This window comes from Penaeus monodon, chromosome 6 (genome assembly GCF_015228065.2).
Source record: "Penaeus monodon isolate SGIC_2016 chromosome 6, NSTDA_Pmon_1, whole genome shotgun sequence".
Lineage (NCBI taxonomy): Eukaryota > Metazoa > Arthropoda > Malacostraca > Decapoda > Penaeidae > Penaeus > Penaeus monodon.
The window spans coordinates 18,728,042-18,740,929 of NC_051391.1; positions in this window are offsets into that span (position 1 = coordinate 18,728,042).

Here is a 12,888-nt window from a genome sequence, read left to right on the forward strand (position 1 = left end):
CAGCTGCGCGAGGACCGAGGTGTTGCTCCTTGGCTCCCAGCAGGGGAGTCTGCCTGATATCTCTACAGTGGTCTACAGGTGGTAATAATCCGTGGCTTACAATGTGACATTCGGTGGTGAATGAAAGGTAGGGTTACACAATGCATAGCTCTCTGTGTCGGGACTGACAACACAATATGGAATGTCTAGTTGGTAAAGCGAACTTCAGTTAAAGTAATGATCATGAGTAATTAGTGTATATGTATTTGTGAAGATACATAGTTGAAACGGGGGGGGTAGGTTACATATGTGGAATATATAATATGATATAGATATAGCTGGTTACATATCACTCTGGTTTCCAAATGATGGTCCCTGTCCCCTAATGCAACTATTTAATCATGTATCTAAACCACAATAACAGTACATACGAGACATTGGCACAATGTTAAAAAAAACGTAGCCACGAAGAAAACGACGCAGGTATGTTATGCGCAGTGTTGATTTCAGTATCGAGATTTGCTATTTAGATGGTGGATAAAGATGCCGAAACTGCGATAGTCTCAGGCTTCAGAACTACTGACCGGGCGGCGCTGAGGAAATCTGTCTTCAGGCGGCGTCACACGAGCGGCGCTGAGGAAGCATCCTCAGCTGCGTAATAAAGGATACGTACGAGTGAGACTCTAGTAGGCATTCTAAACCGCAAGAACACCTATACTGACAATTGAACCACAAAACATCTTCCATGCCATCAAATGAGTAGAGATTAAGGTAGTGAACACAAAATGATAATTTTTAAAAGGATATGGTGCTCGTACTATCACGATTTTTTTTTTTTAATTTGTACAACCTTCACCGCGGGTCTTGGTTGTTTGCGGGCGGAGGTGGCTGGGGAGATGCACGGCTGACGCGGTAAGAGCTGGCTGAATACATCCTCCGGCTAGTACCACTGGTACGTTCGGCCTCTCTCCGAGGGGTCGCGGTTCGGCCCCCGCCCAGGCGCGAAATGCAATTGCCGCCCGGAGGTTTCTGCTGTGGCTGGGCCCCAGCGCGGTAGGAATAGTTCAGCCGATCAGCACCAGCTGACACAACGTGAGCGAGTCGGCATATACATATATATTATGTAATATTATATATATTATTCTATCTATATATATATATATTATATAATATATTGTGATTGTATATATACTATATATATATATATATATAATATATATATATATATATATTTTATATAATATATATATATTCATCACCACATTATGTGTGTGTGCACACACACCCACACACATGCACACAAGCACACACATGTATATATATTATATACATATATATATATTCTCTATATATATGCATACTATTTATAGATATATATATAGATACATATATAGATAATCATACACACCACAACACACACACACATATATTTATATTATATTAATCTATTTATATTATATGATATATATCTATCTACATGTCGAGAGCACCCATCACAGATAACGCAGCCAATATATCGTATATAGGATATATATATATATATATCATATATATATATTTATAAATTTTTATTATTTTTGAATATAAAAATATTTTAAAATGTTCTCTCATATTATTATTATATGTCTATATACATATAGACATACACACACACACCACACACACCATATATATATATATATATATATATAAGTTATATATCTATTATATATATATATATACACACACACACACCACACACACACACACAACGACACACACACCACACAACACACCCACACACACAACCCACACAAACCACACACACATAAACACATACCACACTTACACACACACACACACACTACACACACACACACACACACACACACCACACACACAACACAACACACACGCACCACATCAATCACACATACACACACACCACGCACATGTATTGTTTACGTGATATATATATATCATTATATATGATAATATATCTATGGATATATAGTATATATATATATACATACATACCACCCACACACACCATGCCATCACACACACACACACACACACACACACACACACACATATATATATATATATATATATATATATATATTCAGATAATATATATATATATGATATATATATATTATACCATATATATATATATATATATTATATCTATATAATAATATATATACACCCACACCCCTCACACAAGCGCCACATACACCACACCTAATCACACACACACACACACACACACACCGCCACACACAGCGCACACAATACACCCATATATACCTACCACACCTCACGACACACACACACACACACCACACACCCACACACACACACCCCCACACCTATATATATATCTATATATTATATAATATTATATTTTATGTAATACATGTATATATATATCTAGTATATATATATTTAATGTAATATGTATACATGGGCCGTGTGCCGAATGGGTTGAGGCGTCCCGGACTCAAGACGGTCCGACGGTAATCTGAGTTCGAGGGTTTCCGAGGCACGGCCGGCGCGTTTGTTTCTCTTAGGCAAGGAACTTCACCTCGTTGCCTGCCTAGCCACTGGTTGCCAAGCCCAGCTCAGTCAGTGCCGGGTAATAGAGATGGTGACTTCGAGAAAAACACCGGCGAAAGGCAATGGCAACCACCGCTCTAATTGCCAGAAAATCATGGAAGCCCATGATCGTCAAGGCCACGGCGGCCGAATGGTTGAGCGTCGGACTCAAGACCTGTCACGACGCATCTGAATTCGAGGTTCGAGTCACCAACCGCCCGTGTTCCCTGGGCAAAAGAACTTCACTTGATTTGCTACCTAGCCCTGGGAGGCCAGTCAGCCCAAGTCAAGGCTGGTCCCAAGCCCTATAAATAGAGAGAATGATTACCTAAAAAGGTACCACCGGCACTCTCCGTGGAAAGGAACTGGGACGCCTACCAAGTACTCACTCCAAGAGCAGCAAACATGAACTACATTAATATCATTCTGTAACCACGGCGGCTCAGCATAACCTACCGTTAAAAGAAAAGAGAGTGTACAGCATAATAGTTGTATATATCTGTACATAACATTACATATATATATATATATCATATATCAGATCTATATATCTATCTAATACTTAATTATATTATGAGGTATGTATATTGAATACACACACATATGTGGGTTTCACACACACACACACCAGACACACACACACACACATGTATATATATATATATATATTATTATATAATATATATATTCTTATATATATCTTATGTATATATATATATACACACACACACAGACACACACACACACACACACACACACACATATATATTATATATATATATATATATATAGATCTCTATATATTCTATATAGTACACACACATATATATATGTATTATAATATACATACACACACACCACACAGGGCACACACCCACACACCACACAACACACACACACACACAACCACAACACACCACACACACACACCACGCACACAACACACACACACATCAACACCCCACACACACACACACCACACACTGGATGATGTACGTGTTATATATATATATATATAATAGATATATATATATATCACAAACACACACACGACACACCCACACACACACACACAACACACACAAGCGCACACAACGACACACACCCACACACACACGCACACACACAACACAATCTCACTAACCCACACACCCACATCCCCACACACACACCCAACGCACGACACACCCACACACACACCATATATATATATATATATATATATATATATATAATATGTATGTATTATTATATATTTTTTATGTACACACCACCACACACACAACACGCACGCACACGCACACACACACACACAAACACACGCACGCCTACGTAACAACACCAGCACCCCCACACACATATATATATATATTATATATATATATATTGGTATATATATATGATATATATAATATTATGTATGTAGTACACAACACACACACACACCACAAACCACACACCAACACACGCAGACAAACACACACACCACACACACACCACACACACCACCACACACCCCACCCACGCACACACCCACACACCACACCACACACCATATCAATCTAGATACTACTATACCATACATTCGTACGTATCTTAATATATATATATATATATATATCTATATATATATTAGGTTATATATATATATATCTATATATATAGATATATGATATAATAAATATAGTATAATGATATATATATATATTGTATATATATATATATAGATATATATATCTATATATATATATATATAGATATAGATATATTCTTATCATCATCATCATCAAGGGCTAATAACGCCGACGGGCGGGTGGCCGCATCCACACTTCGCTCCGCCACGAGGATCCCCTCGAGGCGGTCCTCCAAGCATGGCACACGGCCCATCTCTATTTTCTCGCTACAGGTCCGTCAAGCGGCCCAACCATGATCCTAGGTCTCCCGCTGTCTCCACCCCTGTTTGTCTTGCATAAAGACAACCTGGTGGGCCGGGTCGTCCACAGGGAGCCACGCTAGTGTCCCTATAGCCTGAATTGGCGATCACCGGATAGGCAAGTAACCGGTCCCTGCCAGTCTCACGTGTAACCGACGGTTGGACCGCAGTCCTGCCAACTGTGCCCCGGCGAGGGACTTGTTAAAAGCCAGTGGAATGCGTCCAGGTTTCGCTTCCATAGAACAACTGGCAGTATCAAGGCCTTGAAGACACGCAGCTTGGTCCATTCTGCATATGTACCCCTGTCACCCTACATCTCCAACCGCTCTGTTGATCGAGTTCATGGCTCATGTTCCAGACCAATCCCTACTCTGACTTCCTGTGTCGGACATCCATAATTGGACTACCTTACCAGGTCTGTAAACTTCTGTACTTCAACGTCCTCGCCGCAAGTATGGATCCACAAAGTCCTGAATCTTGGTCTTGGTCATGATACTCTAGCTAGGGCTTCGCCTCATTGCTAATGCATCAGAGCCGCCACAAGTGCTCCAGTACTCAGATATGGCACTCGTCGGCAAATCAAGTCTGAGACCTTAAGATTAACTAGTGTCTCCACACTGACTTTGGCTAGTAGATCTGCCCATTATCCAGTCCATACATGTTTTAAAAGTGTTGGTGCCTTGCCTCCCCATGAAATAACAGGGAGAAAGTTCGACATACCCCCGCCACACCTTTACCACTTTCAGTACCCATTACATAGAGGCTTGCTATCAGCCAATAATCTGTGTCGGATTCCCTGAGTCCTCAGGAATCTCCATAGCGGATTCCCGGATGCACGGTCCAAAACGCCTTCTTGAGTCGATGTATGCTGCAAGCAACCCACGACCACTCATTAACGTAGTATCCCATTAAAGCGAACGCTAGCTACTTCTGATATCGTGGCTTGCCAGGAAAATCCAGACTGCTCCGGTCTCTGTGCCTCAGTAGGTGGTTGCGAATCTGTTTCAGAAGAATGGCCGGAACCTTGCATGGTATGCTGAGCATGTGTATGCACAATGTTGCTACAGGTCCCAATGATCCCCTTTCCCCTTCAAGAGCGTGAGGACCATCCCTCAGCAGGTCAGTGGGATGGACCAGACTGCCAGATGCAGTCAGGACTGTATCAGGTTCACCCCCAGGCCTTTAGCAGTTCAGCAGGATATCAATATGCCTTCAGCTGCCCACTCGTCAATGGGAAAATCGCCATTTCTAACCTCTGTTAGGGTAGTAGTTCTCGTTGATGGGTTGGGTCCGGCACAGCCACTGAGACATCACTTTCATCAAGCTAAAACTGTTTGGAGGGTCTACCCTGGTACAACTGTTCAAAATACTCACCAACGTCCACGACCCCAAACATGATCTGAGATGATCTGTCCATTCCGCTGATCGACTGCAGTCATCTGTGAGGAGTTCAGTTTTCTCAGGTTGGTAGGCATGGCTAAGGTCCATTTATGATTAACTGTTCCTTGTCCCTTCTCAGCGTGTCCCTAGCCTACGCACCATGGAATGACGCAGACTTGATTCCATTCAGCCGATGCCTTTGCGACATGCGCTTCAGTGGCCTCCAATGTCTCCGGGAGATGGAATTGCTGCTTGCCTCGGCATAAGCCAATGAAATCCTGAGGTCTGCTTCGAGTGTTATGCGCTTGAAGAGCTCCTCATAGCAACTGTTCCCCGTCGTGTTGAGTTCTGTGAACGTCCGGATCTGCCATGGTGAACGTCATCGGCACACTCTCTCCCTTAGTCTGTCAGTGAAATACCTTACGGTGGCCACTGGATGGACGGGGAGTTTTGAAGTGGACCCGCAGGCTAGACACAACCAGCCTATGGTCGGTGCGCACGAACTCGCACTCCGTAACCTGCAGTTCTGGAGATCCTCCCGCGTGCTAACGAATAATGTGTCGATCTCCTTGGCCACTGTACCTGTATCGCTGTACCAAGTCCACGTGCGGGTTGACGCGCTGGTACCAGGAGCCAGAATATCCTCATTTTGTTCTGGGACCTTAGCAAAGTCCCAGAGAAGGAGGCTATTCTCGCTGCTGGATTTCAGCTCCCGAGCCATGGGGGCCGACAGACATATTCGTAGCCAGCTCGGTCACACCGATACCGCATTGAGTCACCCAGAACAATGTGATATCTCGCGGGGGCAATCGTACTGCCACAGATGCGAGTTTGGCATAAGAATGCCTCTGTTCACATCAATTCTCATATACTCGTACGAGTGTATACTAGCAATAAGCGACATGAGCCAAAGCAGGTTTCAGTCTCATTGCCATAATACTCATCCCGGTGTCACCTCAACTACCGGAGGGCTGAAGTCATCTGGAGATGGCTATGGATACACCTGGAGTGGTGACCATTGCTGCGCCCTACAGTAGTAGGTGTACCACCCACTGATTGTGCCGCTACCAGGTCTTCTCACCTCGTAAGGGCAGCCACCTCACTACCCAGTCGCTTCAATTCCCGTTATATGCTCGAGTATACTGCTCATCCTACCACAAGGACCGATGTTCCCATCGCCTACCCGAAACACAGCCTGAGATAGCTTGGGTGGTCACCCCAGTGCACGCACACTCGCCACCCCCGCCGAACAGCCCCAAAGAAAGTGGGTTGCAGGCTGTGGGACCCGCCTATCCACCTGTGGGGTTCCCAAAGGCTTTGCCCGTCACAGTCTTCATGGTGGGTTGGCGCCTGCCGGTGGTCATGCGGGACTAGTACTCTCGTTCCATCCCTGCACCTGACTTTGCCCCCCAGTGGACCCACAGCCCAGCCTTACTATGGCTGGCTATGGGGACAACACCCCTTCCCCCAGCATTTCCATTCTGGGGGGAGGAAGACTCGCAAGGCCCACCTCCCCCGAGCTGCCCCATTTAACCTCAGGGTGGCTAGGGGCAGGAGTTGTTACGGAGCAGAGCCTGTCCACCCCAGCCCGGTGGGCCATAGCTCCGTACGTGGGGCCTCTGTCTGCTCCCGAGATCCCCATAGATTTTAGCCGTGGGACCGCAAGGTGCCCAGTTACCCATGGGTGGCACGAGGAGGCACTGCAGAAGTCTTGATGAGGGAGATGCTGTGACCTGCAAGGGAGACTTATGCAAAAGCGTGCTCCTTTTTCGCACGAGCTAGCAGGGGTGGAAGCGTGCAAGAGAAGGACATGCAAGCCTTAACATTACTATCTAGGTCTACCACACCATCACTTCACATCACCACATAGCGCGTGAAGATATATATATATATATATATATATAATATAGATATATATATATCTATATATATAATATATTATCTATTATAGATAATACATATATTAATTTGTGTGTGTGTGTTGTTTGGTGTGTGTGTCTAATGTATATATATATATTGTATTCTATTCTATCTATATATATATATTCTATCTCTATTATATATATGTGTGTGGTATATATCTATTAGATCTATATATATATCTATCTATTTATATATAGATATATATCTCATCTATAGTCGTATCTATCTCTATCTCTACTATCTATCTCTCTACTCTATCCCTCTATTCTCTTCTATCTCATATATCTTATATATCTATATATATCTATATATATATGTATCTTACTCTAGATATATATATCTATCACTATAGATATATCTAAATCTTGTATACCTCTCTATATATAATATACTCTCTCTCTCTACTCTCTCTATCTCTCTTGCTCTCTTATCTATGTCTACATCTATACTCTCTCTCTCTCTATCTATCTATATCTATCTTTGTATATCTATCTATATCCTTATCTCTAGATTATATCTCTCCATTATATATCTTTAGTATATCTGCCTATGAATAAATAATAAAAAACTCTATCTCTGTATAACTGTATATATTATTGATTATATATTCTGTCGTCCAGATTATGTATATTTAGTATATATAGATATATATTTATTATATAGTATTTATATACATATATATATATGAATATATATAATGTTTATTATATAGTATATATCTACTGTATCTCATTTGCTCTAATTTGTTTATATATTATCATATCTCTGATCTCATCTCTCTCTATCTATCTAATATATATATACTCTATTATTATATTTAGAATATATATAGGTATGTATGCATGTATAAACACACACACACACATAGGATTGCTTTCTTCTTTTAACGGTAGGTTCTGTCTGAGCCGCCGTGGTCACAGCATGATACGTAACTTGTCGTTTTTCATGTTTTGGTGCTCTTGGAGTGGAGTACGTGATTAGGGTCCCCAGTTCCTTTCCACGTGAGGTGCCGGGGTACCTTTTAGGTATTTATTCTCTCTATTTATCCGGGCTGGACCGCCACTTGAATTGACTGGCTTAGCACACCCTGCTAGGTAGGCAATCAAGGTGAAGTTCCTTGCCAAGACCACCGCGGCGGTCGATGACATCGAACTCTCGAATCAGAATTGCGTCGTGACAGTCTTGAGTCCGCTCGCTAACCATTCGCCCACCGCGCCTTACACATATTATACGACAATAATATATGAGTATATAATAATATATATATATTCTCTAATATATATATATATATGTATATATATATGTATATATATATAAGTATATATATATATATATATATATAATCGTACATATATATATATAATCTATTATATATCGCTATATCTCTATCTTCCCTCTCTCTCTATCTCTTCAGATATATATATATATATATACCATCTCTCTATATATAGATCTATCTTTCTATCTATATATATATGATATCTTATATAAGATATATCTATATCTATATCTCTATATATCTGTAAGTATATTTCACACCCACGCCCCACACCCTTTCTATATATCTATACCTACTATCTATCTCTATCCTAACCAATAACCTCATTTATCTTTTCATCTCTGTCTACTTTAAGTGTGTGATTGATACCCACACCGAGTTTTATTACTCATCATCCGCCGGAGGCCGCGACGACGAAGCGACAGCAGAGGGGGAAGAGGAACGGCACCCACAAGCTGCGACAGCCAGCACGGCGCACAGGGCTACCGGCGCCAGGATGGTTGGCCGGCGCGGAGCCAGTCAGGGGGGAAGGGACGGCCGGACTTTCCCACTTTGTACCACTTCGGTTTGGGTGGGAGAATGACGTTAATTCTCTCAGTTTATAAATACTTGACGCATCAGGGGTGACGCTGACGGTGTTGGTTGCAGGTACGGAGTAGTTGCATGAAAGACGGCAGAAGGGGGAATGGAAACGAATGGCAGGAAGGCGGAGGCAGAAGATGGCTGGGACAACGGGACAAGAGACGGACAAATAACTTAGAAAGTGGACGAGGAGCCAAATGAAAGGCAAGACGGCGGTGTGATCTGATACCCATTCGGACCGCTCACGCATACCCCAAGAAAGGCAGGACCTAAGGACAGGTCATTGGCATTGCACCAGTGGGGTCGCAGAGGGCCAGAACTACACAGGGATCCTCGTCACACACACACACACACACCAGCACACAGGTCACAACGACCACACACACACACACACACACCACCACACCACACACACACACACACACACACATATATATTTATGTGGAATAATGCAAGGCCACATGATATCGATAATAACAACCATCCTGACACAGGCTAAACTGTGGGGCATGGTTTTGGTTTAGCACTGCCTCCGGTTTCATACCCGGAGTGACCTAGGTTTGAGTCTGGTCAGAGGGTTGTTATTACACAGATGTAATATATAGATATCTTGTATATATAATATATTATATATAGATCTTCGATATATATAACATACATCATACATCATACTACTACATAGAGATAATCTATATAGATATAGATTATATATATCTTATTATATATATATAATATATTATCTACTCTATTCTAGACATTCATACACCACAGCGCACACACCACACCACCACCATGCCTATCTATATTCTATTCTGCTATCTATAAAATCATTGTACAGGTGCCTAAAACGTTTTTGTGCTTTTTTAGGCATACATCCAATTTCATATTACGCGGGTCGTATGGGTAAAAAATTCATAATGTGGTGCTGACCCGACATTTCAACGTGTCTGAGTTATGTGATGTATTTAGTTTTGCTGGAGGATATCCTCAAAATCTCCTTGCTCTCTGTAAACTTAAGGCTCAAAATATAAAGGAAAGGCTGTTATCTTGCTTGGTTGTATATTCGCACTACCTAGATAAGAGAAACCCCTGACATATTGCATGGACGGGATCCTCGGACTTTTGAAACCTACTCCTGAAATCCTGTATTAATTGATAATAGCCACTTTTATTTTCGATATTTTTAATCCCTTGCAAGATTTCTGTTGAATATAATTAAAGAAGTGTGAATGCGTACTAAAATCTAACCTAACTTGTAATTCAGTAAAAAGAAAAAACGAAAGAAGAAAGAAAAGAAAAGAAAGAAAAGAAAGAAAAGAAAGAAAATAAAGAAAAGAAAGGAATTAAGGAAAGGGAAGGAAAGGAAAGCATCTTCCGTCACGTGACCTTAACGTAAAAGAAAGAGGGGAAGGAACTCACAAGACAATACCACGAAACGAAAAGACAAGAACAGAAAGAAAAGACAAAGAAAAAAAAGAAAACGCAACGCAAAGAAAAAATAAATAAAATTAACATAAATAAAATAAAATAAAATGAAATACAATAAGATAAATAATAAATAAAAATCAAATACAATAAATACAATAAATAAAATAAATAACATGACAATCCCACTAATAAAATAAATAAATAATAACATAAAATAAAATAAAACTAAATAAATAAAATACAATAAAATTAAAAAAAAGAAAATAAATAACAGAAAATAACAAGACCAAGAAAAGAAAGAAATCAATATTTATAACAATGGGCCTCTGAAAATACTGATGTCCCCTCCTCCTTTCATGGGTGGTTAGAATGTCTTGATGAGGAGATCTTGGGTTACTGAAGCCAACTGTGGTGCGCTGTGTATGGATGTGGTGGGAAGCCTCTGTGGAGCTTCACTCTTCCTGTGCTAACAATTACTTCACCAGAACCTATAATCCCGCACCATCTCTATGTCTGGAACATTGTACATTGCCTCTTTGTGCGCCCATCTAGCATTAGGCTGTTTTTGCACTGCATCATCTGATAAAGAGGAAAAATAGAAAAAAAATAATTTACTAGCTACCAGTCGTAACTTAGTTTCTGTCCGGGGTCTCGTCCTCAGAACTTCATTGTTCTCGTAGACTGGTAGGCTCTGGTCCCAGATGACAGGATGACATACACTACACTTATCTGCAATGTCCAATAACCAAGAAAAAAAAAACAGATCATGGGTACTATTTGAAGTCTTACACATAATAAAGCACAGGAGCATTAGTAAGATCGGTCCAGGTGAAAATATTAATATTAACCTTGCACAAAACCTGAGCAAGTTTGACTGCCGAAACACTCACAATAGAAGAAATATTGAATGTGCCAAAAACATAGCACTGTATTTCAACCCTCGTATTTGTAGGGACTGAGGCCAAGATTAAGGCCAAAAGTGTTATTTTTTCGCGAAATATTTGGCGGTTCTTTTGTAGCAGCCATGACCTCAACTTGCCTACTCATGCTCTGCATACTTCCCAGGTTGGTCATGCCATTATTAATACTCTCGTCCATACCTAACAGTGCTTCTCTCGACTCACTGCCAAGACCCGACTGCTTGACACCTGACACCTCGCGGCTCTCTGATTGATTGCAGGCCCCTCAATCCAAGTTCGCTGATCACAGCTCCTTTGCTTAAGCTTCGGGATCTCACAACCGAGAGCATCAACGTCGATCCTCTAAAAGCACTCAGCAGCAGCAGCAATACCGGGACTGCCAGTACTTTCTCGAACTCCACTCATCCTAACCAGCCCCAACCGGGCTCGTCACACCCACTCAGTCATTCCCTAAAGATACCATGTCGTAAATGCCCCAATCTGTTACAATTCAACAGTGGATCAGTATATACTTGGATGTGCTGTTGGTGGTCCGTTAAGCCCCAACCCTAGCTTTACTCCATGGTGGATGGGTGGGTGGGGGAGGTGAAGATTCCTAATTGGGTCTTTACAAGTTGAAAGAACTCGCTCTCTCCCACCGAGAATCTACACATCCCTCTCCAACCTCACCTATTGTCACTCTGGAACCTTTCAATGTTTCAAAGGGCAAGAATGAGAAATGGAATGCTTCCAGGGTTCCCAGACCAGTAAGCAGGAGAAAAGTTCTCCTTAATCTATCAAAGAAATCTTACCTGGTATTTCATATAACAAATACCTTGTGGTGAAGACCAATGATGGTGTGTCCATCATGGCTCTTTATATTTTTGAAGTCCATCATAGGATAG